This window comes from Lupinus angustifolius, unplaced genomic scaffold (genome assembly GCF_001865875.1).
Source record: "Lupinus angustifolius cultivar Tanjil unplaced genomic scaffold, LupAngTanjil_v1.0 Scaffold_435, whole genome shotgun sequence".
Classification (NCBI taxonomy): Eukaryota; Viridiplantae; Streptophyta; class Magnoliopsida; order Fabales; family Fabaceae; genus Lupinus; species Lupinus angustifolius.
The window spans coordinates 127,783-139,872 of NW_017727836.1; positions in this window are offsets into that span (position 1 = coordinate 127,783).

Sequence of the window (12,090 nt, forward strand, 5' to 3'; positions counted from 1 at the left end):
AGGCAAATACCAAGGGCTCATCAAACCCTGGAATTTGTTTCCTAATCCAAACAAATCAGATTGGAATGCCATCAAGGAGGTCCAAAACTTTCCTTATATGAGGATGGCGTGTAAAGGCAAGGGAATCCATTCAAAAACTTCCCTTATTCAGTTCAACTCAGATTGGAATGCCATCAAGGAGGTCCAAAACTTTCCTTATGTGAGGATGGCGTGTAAATGCAAGGGAATCCATTCAAAAACTTTCCTTATTCAAGATTAGCACATGTGGGAATTAGGCCAAGGCAATCAGAATTCATATCTTCTCCAAATGATGAAGATAATGGCACGCTTTTAAAAACTTACCAAATTGAGATTTACACATGTGGGAATTCGGCCAAGGCAACTACAACACCCAAGCAACCGAATTCTCCTATTAAGAGGGCTTGGTACACGTTTTCTTTGAGGAAGAAACAAAAGGAAAGTAGCCAACCAAGAACAACCCCGTATGGAATGAATTTCATGAGCATTAATCCTCATCAAAGTGCTCCACACATTTTTATTTGAATCAATAAGGTAGTTGAATACAAACCAATGTAATTTACTCACTCATTCATGTTGAATCAAGGCTTGGCCTATATGTAACCGAATTTCCTTATGAATAAAACAATTCAGATTTTAGTTGGTTAATTTCCTTTGCAAGTTGAGCTTTGCTCCTATGCTTAGAACTTATCAAGGATCCATCCTTGTGGCGTTCATAGGCTTATCACCATTGGTGTGGCGCCTTAACCATGTTCTTATCAAGGATCCTTCCTTGTAGCGAACCTCCTTGGCTTATCAAGCTACTTTGCTTGTGGCGCATTCCCCGCTTCATTCTTATCCATTTTCTTTTATCCAAACATAAAAATAAAAAGACAAAGAAAGTATATACAAATACGTGCCTATATACAATACATTTATTCCATACGCATTTCATCCCATTTTCATACACAAAAACATGGACATTAATAAAAATTCTATTCCGCAATTCCAATTAAGTTTCAGGCAAGAACGATCGACAAAGAAAGCAAACCACCTCCTGGAGGTTTGCATCAGTATGTAATAATCCTTAGCCAATGGCCCAAAATGGAACAATATCAACAAGATCCTATAATATGAATGTAAAGGGTCATACTTATGGATGATAATTTGTAAAGCTAATTAATAAATTCAAAAAATAATATGAAATTATAGAATAATCCTAAAAATTAACCTACAACAAACTATTCATATTTCCAAGAGATTCAGGTAGGACTATATCCACTTTATTCTTGTTTTGAATTTTCAACAATAAATAATGTTAATATTTATGACTCGGGTTAATAATTGTGGCGTTTATCATTATTCTTAATTCTTCATTTTATTCCTTAAAATTAAAAACTTGGCCAGGGTATATTAATTATAGAGTATAAGGAGATTGTGCTAATAAAAGAGTCATAACTATAATAATCATGTTCATCACTCTCAATCTATTCTCTCTTCATTAAATATTTTTTGGTAGTTTTACGGGTATCCCCTCATCTTTTGGGGTAATGAACTAATCCCTTTCAGGATGCGTGACTGCCCCTTCCAACAAGTGTCGCTGAGAATCAAATCATTGACCTTTTTGGTCATCTTGTGGATCTAGTGGAGCCTTACACCACTAGACCAACACCTTATTAGTATTCTCTCTTCATCATATGAAAAGTCATAACTTGTAACTATACATTACATCAAGAGATTAAAATATCTCCTTATACCAAGATTTAACTTATCTCCTCCAGCCAGTAAAAGTATGACACATGTACTATTTTGTTTAGGTTTAGAAATATTTTTATACAAAATAATTAAATATGATATATACTATGATTTTAGTGGCTGGAGGATGTAACTTATCTCCTTATATCGGGAGATGCTTTATTGTATTACATCAATCAACCTAATATAGAAATAAAGAATTACACTTAATGGAATGAGAAGTCCGAAGTGGATGCTCTTCCTAATGTTGCTAATAATTGAGTATTTCATGTTTAATACTGTGGAATTCTTCCAAAGGTAAAAGAGATCAGGATTTGGATGGGTTGTTTAATAGTGCTTTCAATCTTCAGTCAGGCTCTAGTAGTAAAACATGGGATGAGTGGATGATATCATCTTCACCACCATTACATATCATAAAATGTATCAAGTCTAATTATTCAAGAAAAGGCATAAATATCTAACAATGTTAAGAAAAAAAATCATAAGGTGAATAAAAAGCATAATAAAATAAATCCATAGTAATATGAGATTGAATGAAAATGAAAGGGGAGGAAGAAAGAAGATGATAGTGTTGGGTCCCACAGGGCTCTACCACTCACCTAGAGGGGGGTCCATAGGTGATATAATACAGAGTGACCGTCGCTTGATAAACATTGAAATTATACAAATTTACACACTTTTTAATTGATTAATGACAGACTTAATCGATTAAATCATCCGCTCTTAGTCAATTAACTACTCAACTTAATCGATTAATTCGATATGCTAATAATCCATTATCTAAACAACTTAAATGATTATCTAGTTCAGTTACATATTTATCATCCAAGACTACCAAGATTCAACCAAACTTATGTGCAATTATACATACAATTAAGAACAGTAAATGCACAATATAGATATGCAATTATCACATAATTATATGCATGTCAAATTACGTAACTACATACAGGCCTCTCCTTCTGATCTTGGGAGATATTATCTTCACTATGGAATCTTCAATGTTTCTTACAAACACAATTCCAATACAAGAATCAAGATGCTCCTTTCTTGGATCTTAAACCCCCACGTCGGTTTGAATACAAAGCTTGCCTAAAGGATACCTCACCGTTCACGACTCTAGCCTCAACCTAAGTATCGCTTACAACCAAGACCTCTTGCTTCTCGCGAAGACACCCGCCTAATTGCAGCTAGGGTTTTCCCCAACCTATTCTTTTTCTTTAGTGATACAACACCCCAAGAGAATATGTTATTTTCTAAGTCTAACAAAAATTCTTCAAGTTACATATGCACCTCATTGTGCAGATTTGATAATCTTCTACGAATCTGAGAACCCCTAAAAGATCTCACAAATAAAGAAATACAATGCATGAGATGAATGTTTCTCTTTCACATATTTGACAATGAAAGCTCAATGGGTATCTTGTAAAGATTCACCCTTTTCTTTTCTTGAAAGAACACTTAGAAAATCTTTCCTAAAGATATGAAAATATGAGCTTTAGATCTTTTCAATAAAGTGTAAATCTCTTTGTTTTCGAAAATATGTTCTAACCCTCTTTTCTTGATTCTCAAGATTTTCAAACAATATGAAAAACTTGGGTTAATATACTATTCTGTTTTTAACTACAGTTAATCGATTACACTGAACCTTAATCGATTAACGGGTTTCTTCAAAATAACATAAAACCAGAAACAGTTACCTACTCAATCGATTAACAACTGATTTAATCGATTAATAGGTTTCTTACCAGCTTAATCAATTAACAACTGACTTAATTGATTATCAGGTTTCCAAAGCTTTGTCGATCATTATGACTCCTAATCAATTAAATGGTTCTCTAAATTATATTTTTAATAATGAATGAACCTTCTACATGATTTGTAAAAGTATGATGCATGTCTTTGAATGATGTATGATTTAAAACTCTTTTTAAATGCATTCAAAACATGTTATCATGTGTGTATGCATGTTCATGTAAATCATGTATGTATGCATGTAAGTCTCATTTTAGTTATGATTGATTTTAGCTTGCGAGACTTTCATTAGTGTTCATCCTAGCCTAGACTCTTACTAAGAAAACATATTAAGACCTAATAAAGATATAAAAATACTTAAACCTAGATCTTCTTTTAAATGCTTTGCCTTGTATGTACTTGAGTCTTGACTTTATCGTTGATACTTGTTGTTTGTTGATTTTTTCATCCTCTCAAGGTTGTTCTTCAACATTTATGCATGTTGTCAATCCTTTGCCTTTATCACTATTTTGTCTTCATCAAACTTTGTGTGTCCTTTATCTTCATCAAAACATTATGTGATGCATGCTTGCCTCTTCAATCTCGCATTCATGCACGCTTACATCTTCATATTGTAAACAAAAATGGGGTGATATGTAATTGCTTTTACACTATCGGCACATCATCCATAATTTATAGGTTAATTATCATTGACTTTTAAACAAAAGTAATACAAATCAATTAATGATAAATAATGTACTATAATTGTAAAAAACTTTACAATGACAATACATATATATTAAACTCAAATGGGAATGGTATGGGCCAGAAAGTTTGAATGAGGTGGAGATAAGGGGCTTCAAGTATAAATTGAGGTAATTTGGGTGATGTTTGGATAAATGATTTCATATTCCAAAAAATATTTGTTCTCACATCTCACACTAATCAAAATTTATTAAATAGTATAAAAAATTATTCTATGCATTTAATATTTTTCTTTTTAATAGGTGAAATTTTTTAATTGGATTGAGACATAAAAAGTGAAATATGTTATCTTCATATAAATCGACTATTCAGAAAAGGGAGGCACAACATCCACGTGGACATGTTGGTGTCATTACACATAACGACACATTGTAATATAAAATAAACAACTTTGTATTCCTGGTATGTTCAATTGTTGATAATTAATTTATAATTTGATAAATGATCTTTTATCATCAACAAGTAATAACAATGATAAAAGGTGATGAAATTAAATTCAGCAATAAAATTGCATTATTGGAAATTATTACATTGATAATGAAATATGGGAAATATAAATTCAACCAAAAAGTCATTGTTTTAGTAAGTACCAATAACACACATACATTGCAAGATCTAGTGCACTTGCTTTGTTCGTGCCTACTTGTTGCTTGAAATTAATTAAAAATAACTTAAAATTATGGTTCCCACACAACAAACTAGGTTTGAAAATTATTTAGATATATAATAATCACTACGCCAAATATCGTAATAAACAACAGCCATTCAACATCGGAATTTTGAACGACACTATGGAAAATGAGGCGAAAGAACACCAACATCACATAATAAAGCAGACACTGTCAATTTGTGTAACTTCAACAGCGCATTCTTGACAATGCGCTCTAGAACATCAGTAACGTTAGCGCTGGCTTGAATGATTTATTTTTAACACCGCATTTGATAGAAAGCGTTGTTGATGTGAATATATTCAACAACGCATATTTAAGGAAGCGCTGTTGAAGATGACATAGTAATTGCGCTTGCTTAATTATGTGTTGTTGATGTTTTACGACTTTTTAAGCATCCGAGAAATTAATGGTGGAGTAGTGAGGTAATTAATGGTTGAGTAGTAATGCGTCTCTTCGTTTCTTGATATATTAATGATTGAGTGGTTATGTGTTTCTTGGTTGTTGAAATATTAATGGTTGAATGGTTATGCGTTTCTTGGTTGTTGAAATATTTTATGTTGACTGGTTATACGTCTCTTTGTTTGTTGAAATATTAATGGTTGCTCATCTATAGATATTGTGGTTCACTCAATGTCCTATTTCATCAGTAAGCTAAGAGCCTAAGAGTATGTGTTTCTATAAGAGTATGTTCATGAAGATAGGAGGAAGAAACCACAAAGTAGTAAAAAAAAGAGAAATACTGCAAAGAGTGAAAAAGAGAAAAAACAACCAGATTTGTATAGAGGTGTCTAGGAAAAAATTGTGTTTCTGTTTCAGAATCATGTCAAGGAGGTTTTTAACAAGTTTTCATTTCAGAAGGAAGGTGACTATTAAACAAGATTTGCGGGAGATGAAGCAATTGAAAGTAAATAAAAGGAAAAGGGGAATTAATTATTTAGTTCATTGAGCTCTTTCAATTTTTACTTATCTCTTTCAATTATTTTCCTTCATCATCTGCAGCAATTCCTACAGATCATTGATTTCTCTCATTCGATTTTCTTGGGAAAAGGACCCAGATTTTAAAAGGAAATCAATGAACTGTTCTACAAGATTTGTATAGAGGAGTCGAAGAAACAATTGTGGACAAGATTATTTCCTCTTCTACCAAATCATTTAGTTCATTATATTCGCATGTACCAAATCATTTAGTTCATTATAATGTATTTTGCCTCTCTAAATGAATAATAAAACCATTATTTTGGATGTTAATTTCTGTTTTTTGTTAATTATTTGGATGGTTATTCTCTTTAATATTTTTGCATTGTTCCTTATTAATAAACACAATAAACAAATTATCAATACTTAATAAATACAAAACCAAATTAAGAAAATGTAATGTTTAATATTTTATCCACTTTCGCATTAATAATCACAATTATATAGTAAAGACAAATTATTTTGACTTTGTGTGAGCTTGAAATGTGTTTTCCACCTTCTGCTTTTGACATAATGGTTCATCTAAGCATTCATCTTGTTCGAGAGACCAGAGGGTTGTATTGTCGAGCGATATGTTGTTGAAGAAGCTTTTGATTTTTGTACTAGATACCTTATCGATGGTGATTTCATGGGCATTCCAAAGCCTCGATATGAATATTTGGTGAAGGTATTACTGGGAATGAAATATTGACAATAACAAGAACCAAATTGGAGCAAGCGCACTTATATGTTTTAGATAATGCCGACGAGGTTGAGCCATATGTTGAAACACACAAGGAGATGCTAAGGAAGTGTTAGCCAAGTAAGAATGAAAATTGGAGTTTCAAAGAGCATAATCGGTGTTTCATAAAATGGCTAACAAATCACATTGATGAGGATTTGAATATAAATGCACATTCGGTTTCCGAAAGATTGAAATGGTTAGCCAATGGTCCAAGACTTCATGTCTTATCCTACACTGGTTACCTGATTAATGGGTTCACATTTTATACGAAAAACAAAAATGATCAAAGTAAAATATAAAATAGTGGTGTGACTCATGTTGCTCGAACTTTACACATGTCAAGTGCAAAAGATAGAAACCCAATATATGCGAATAAGCCATACTTTGGAGTGATTGAACGCATATGGGAATTCGATTACACAATGTTTAGGATGCTGGTTTTTTATTGTATGTGGGTTGATAACAATAATGACTTCCGAGTTGATGAGTTAGGGTTCATACAAGTGGATCTTAATAGGCCAGGATATAAAGATGAGACATTTATTCTAGCATCACAAGCTCAAAAAGTATTCTATGTTAGTGACTCAACTGATATGAAATGGTCCATTGTTCTTTTAACTAACAAAATATTCATGACCAAGAATATGAAGATATTGATGAAGATAATCCTTTTTTTGGGACATATCAGTCATGTGAGAGCAGACCAACTACAAATGATGATTTAAATACAAGAGATGATCACGACGAAGGGCTTTGGGTAAATCAATATGCTCCTCCAAACAAGGATGACCCTAAAAGACAAAAACAATCAAAGAAAAGGAAAAAAATAGATGCAAGTAGCCTTTGTATAATTTTTATTGTTTGTAATTTGTATAATATTGTTTCTTTGTAATTTGTGTAGTTTTTTTTATTTGTAATTATGTACTATGTCAAAACATAATTGGCATGATATTCATTGTTTGTATTTTGTATTGTATTGATGTTTAATAAAACAAACTTCTAACAATGTTGAGAATGTTTGTTCTGCTAATAAATGTATATGCATGTATTAATTTATACAAATCAACAGCGAATACCAGGGGAAGCCCTAGCATGCACTGTCGTAAAGGATAACTACAACATCCTTTTTACAGAAAGCGATATTGTAGTTATCCTTTACAACAACGCTTTTCTGTTATTTCACTATTAAATATATGAATTTCAACAACGCAGGTAGAAGCGCTGTTAATAAGACCTATAAAATGCGATGTTTATTTAAGACTATATGACATCGCTTTGTGGACGATGCACTAATATATTGATCCACTATATGATAACGGTTTGTGGACGATGCACTGTCATATTTATGCACTATATGACAACGCTTTTTATGTGGTACGCTGTGGTATATAATCAATACAACAACATTTGTGAAGCGCTATTAATGATGACCATATACTACTATGGTCAAACAGAAAACGCCCGAAAGTGCTGTTATACATCTAATATAAGCTTTGTTGAATGGCAACTCTGGCGTAGTGAATGTTTCAAAATAATGAGAAACCAGGAGGGCTTAACTTGTGAATCACTTGGAAATAAGCATTAAAAATATGTGAGATCTAACCTGCCAACTCACTTTTAGTTTGCTTCGAAGTGAACTAGTTTTCTTGTCATTGGATGTATAGTCCTTTAATCTGAGCCGTTAGTTGTCTTCCTGATGACTTATTGTGAAAAGGAGGCTTATTGTGAACATAAGTCGTGGTAGTAGAGGAAGAGTTACATTTCTTTTTCAGAAGTCATGAAATAGAAGGATGTAATCACTATACATAGAAGTCATTAGGAGCTTTACTGACTTCTAAGCGTATTAGGACGTAGTGGGCTGTAAAAGTTGTGTAATGGACTTTCAGCTTTGTTGGACCTGACTCGTTTTTTGCTTGATTTTTTTGAACTAATTTTGTTTACTTATTTTTGAAAATATCCTCCTTTACTTAAAAATAGTGTTTGGGCCTATTTATTTGTAATTATTGAAGATAAATAGTCAATGTTTATGGGCCTTTATAACAGAGAGAAATAAAATAAATTTGGTAAATGTTAATATAAATTGAATTATTTATAATTAAGTAACAATAATACTAAATTTAATGATTTCCTAAATGACCTCCCATCCCACATCTAGGTTGTTGCCTATGACGTTGTGGCCTTCCTCGATGTGCAATTATAGTCTATTCTTGATTTGTATCTATTTGTCTAGGAGGGAAAATGTTATCATCAACCATGAAAGAACTTGGTCCAGTACCATCATCTTGATTGATGTTGAACATCATATCAATGTGATATACATATGCTGATTGAGGTGTTCCCAATAAGGTATTGATGAAATCACTATCTTATGTAGAAAATGAATGACAGTAAGGCATGATATCGTCAATGCGATGTTGGTGTGATTGTTGACTAAGGAAAGACATTCTCCGCGGTTGAATGTTATAAGAGTCAGACATTGTGGGTTGATATATAAGTTGTTGTGACAAATATTTTGCGACATAAATAGTTAGTTCATCATAGGTTGGAATATTGGAGTTTGAGGCGTGGGAGGTTGATTTGGATGGTAGTATTATTTTTTATTTTTTTGATAATTTATTTCGTGTGGGTCTCGGAGCTACAATTCCGCAGATAAGAAGAGTCTAAAATTGGTGAGATACCAATTCATATATTATTGTGTGTGGACAGGAAATTGAATTCAAGGTCCTTGTAAGACTTGATCTCTGTGATGACTTCAATGGTCGATCCACTATGCATGCTTAATGGCCCAGTTTGCATCTTGATTTCCACATTTATCAATTTTATGCAGCGCATCAATATTGTTAGGTGAATATGGCACGTCTTGAACCAAACCAAATTGTAGTCTGACTCAATTTGTTTGATGCCACTCGACAATCGAGAAACAAATCAAAGTTGTGAATTCACTCCACACCTTCTTATCTTGTTGGACATGACAAGAGAGATTGCTGATGTCAGTCTCATATGTGAGCCATTTGAACTGTCAAATGAAGATAACATATTGGTATAAAATTGAAATATTGCTAAAAATTGTAAGAAATAAGAGTTTAAATTTTTTAACGTGGTTAACATTCATATGATCTAAGCGTGACCTATATACTGTCAAATCTCCACGTGGAATTCCTTGAAAATTACAGTTGCCGAGACCCCACCTATACAATTTTGATATTAATTATAATGGAGAGAGGAGATTTTGTTGTTATAAATAAAATTTATATATAGGTAAAAATATATATTACCTTGATGCAAATGGATAAGTAGGTAGAACTTGAACTCTAGGTGCAAAGATAGGTAGGCGATACCACGCCCAAGATTATAAATGTATCAAGCAACCACACATTGCCTTTGCATTTGGTTTTATTTCCTGACACATCTCCCCATATATGTTAGCTAATCAAGTTGAACCTCAACTATAACAGTGAACTATGTGTAGGTCTTGAAGTATAGGTAAGTACTTTAAATGTACCCGACTATTAGATTTATAGAGTAACAAATGACCTCCTATAATATATAGAATATGTGCCCTATAATATTGTTCTAGTTGTAATTGTGTAGGTTGAGGAGGCAAGTGAGCAAAGTTTTGACTCAACGAAGTTAATTTTAACTCGCACCCCCTAATATGTTGTCCATCAATTGGAACTTTTCCTAATAGTTCCACACACAATTCATTCCAATAAAAAATGTGGGTCCTGGTAGACCAATGACATTCACTCCCAATTGGAGTGAAAAATCTTCTGAAGTAATCATACATTCACCACATAGAAGATGACAAGTATATGTTTCAGGCCTCCATCTTTCAATGAGAGATGTAATTAAAGATGGATCTATGTTATAAGATATATTTGATGTGAGATATTTGTGAAAACTCATTGAGGTTTAATAGATCATCTAGTAATGGTTCTTCTAGAAACAAGTTAACGTGTCTAAATTTAATTAAATCTTTAGATGAGGCTTGTAAAAAATATTGAACTTGTTAGAATATATAGTAAGAAATATATTTCTAATTAATTATTAATAATTATGATTGCGAAGTTGTGAATCGAAATATTTTTGAGGCTGTAACATTATAGAGAAGAATCATATAACTAATCAAAATATTTAAGATAACGAAAATATTGAACAATGTAAGAGTACTAAATGAACAAGAAGTTGTAACCATATATATTCAAATTCACCCATTCAATATACTATGGTGGAAGAAGCCAATATATTTCACTATGCTGGAAGAAGCCAATATATTTCACTATGCTGGAAGAAGGTAATATACTAAAAGGTGGTTCATATGTTAAGGGAATATTCAATTCACTGAAGTCGTTTTCCAACAACAAGATGCATGAACAGAAGTCACCGTCTAACATCCCGACTTCAGAAGTGGACAAGAATTCATTGAAGTCGTGTTTGCCCAAGAAGACGTCCATGTAGAAGTCTTAATTCCTCATACCGACTTCTAACAGGTATTATCCATGGTATCCAGTCATATAACTTTTCCATCCAACAATTGTAAATCAGTTCGCTTCGAAGTGAACTCATATGGGGTTCACATTTAAGTTCGAGCCTTAAAAATAATCCACCTATCCAGTAAGGTAGTTTATAAAATTGCAACTTTTCTTGGGTGAAAAATGATGTCCAAACATCAATAGCATTTGTGTTGTTTTCTACCAAACATCATTTAAAAATGTGGAACAAGATTTAAAACAAAACAAAACTATGAAAAATAATGAATTCTCTTATACCAACCAAACATTCTCTAAGTTTCATCTAGATATCTTACCAAGTTAAAAACTGGACAAAGGAAGAATATCATTATTCTTTATTTCTAAAGTTGGTACAATATCATTATATTTAATTGCTCATGTTGTAGAAATAACATTGTTTTATTCCCTTTAAGTGGGCAATAGCCATCAATAATGAAATTGTTTTTAATTGCTTTTGTTATAGAAATAGATTTTGTAGAAATAGATGACATCTAATGAACCTGAATTACCAACATCACAAGAAGCATCAATAGAAAATACTTCTACAAGCAGTTAGAGGGGTAAATCAGATCCGGCTTGGGCACATTGTAAACAAGTTGTTACTGATAATAGAAGAACGATTCTATTATATCCTTTCTGCATGAAACAAATCAAAGAGGGTGACATCACTCAGTTTAAGGCTCATTTGGTCGGAGTAAAAGGACAAGTTGAAAAGTGCAAGAAAGTACTAGCAGATATTCAACACCAAATCCAGAAAATTGATTGATGAAATGAAGAGTAAAAAAAGAAAGGTAGAAGAGGAATACGAGGATGGTAATCCTTGTGATGAAGTTAATGATTTATTGCATACTCAACCAATTGAAGCACCTCACACATCCACATCTCAAAAAGGGAAAGGTCGCATAGGCTCTTAATTAATGCCTAGAACAACTCCTAGTGCTCAACCTACTCTAAAAAG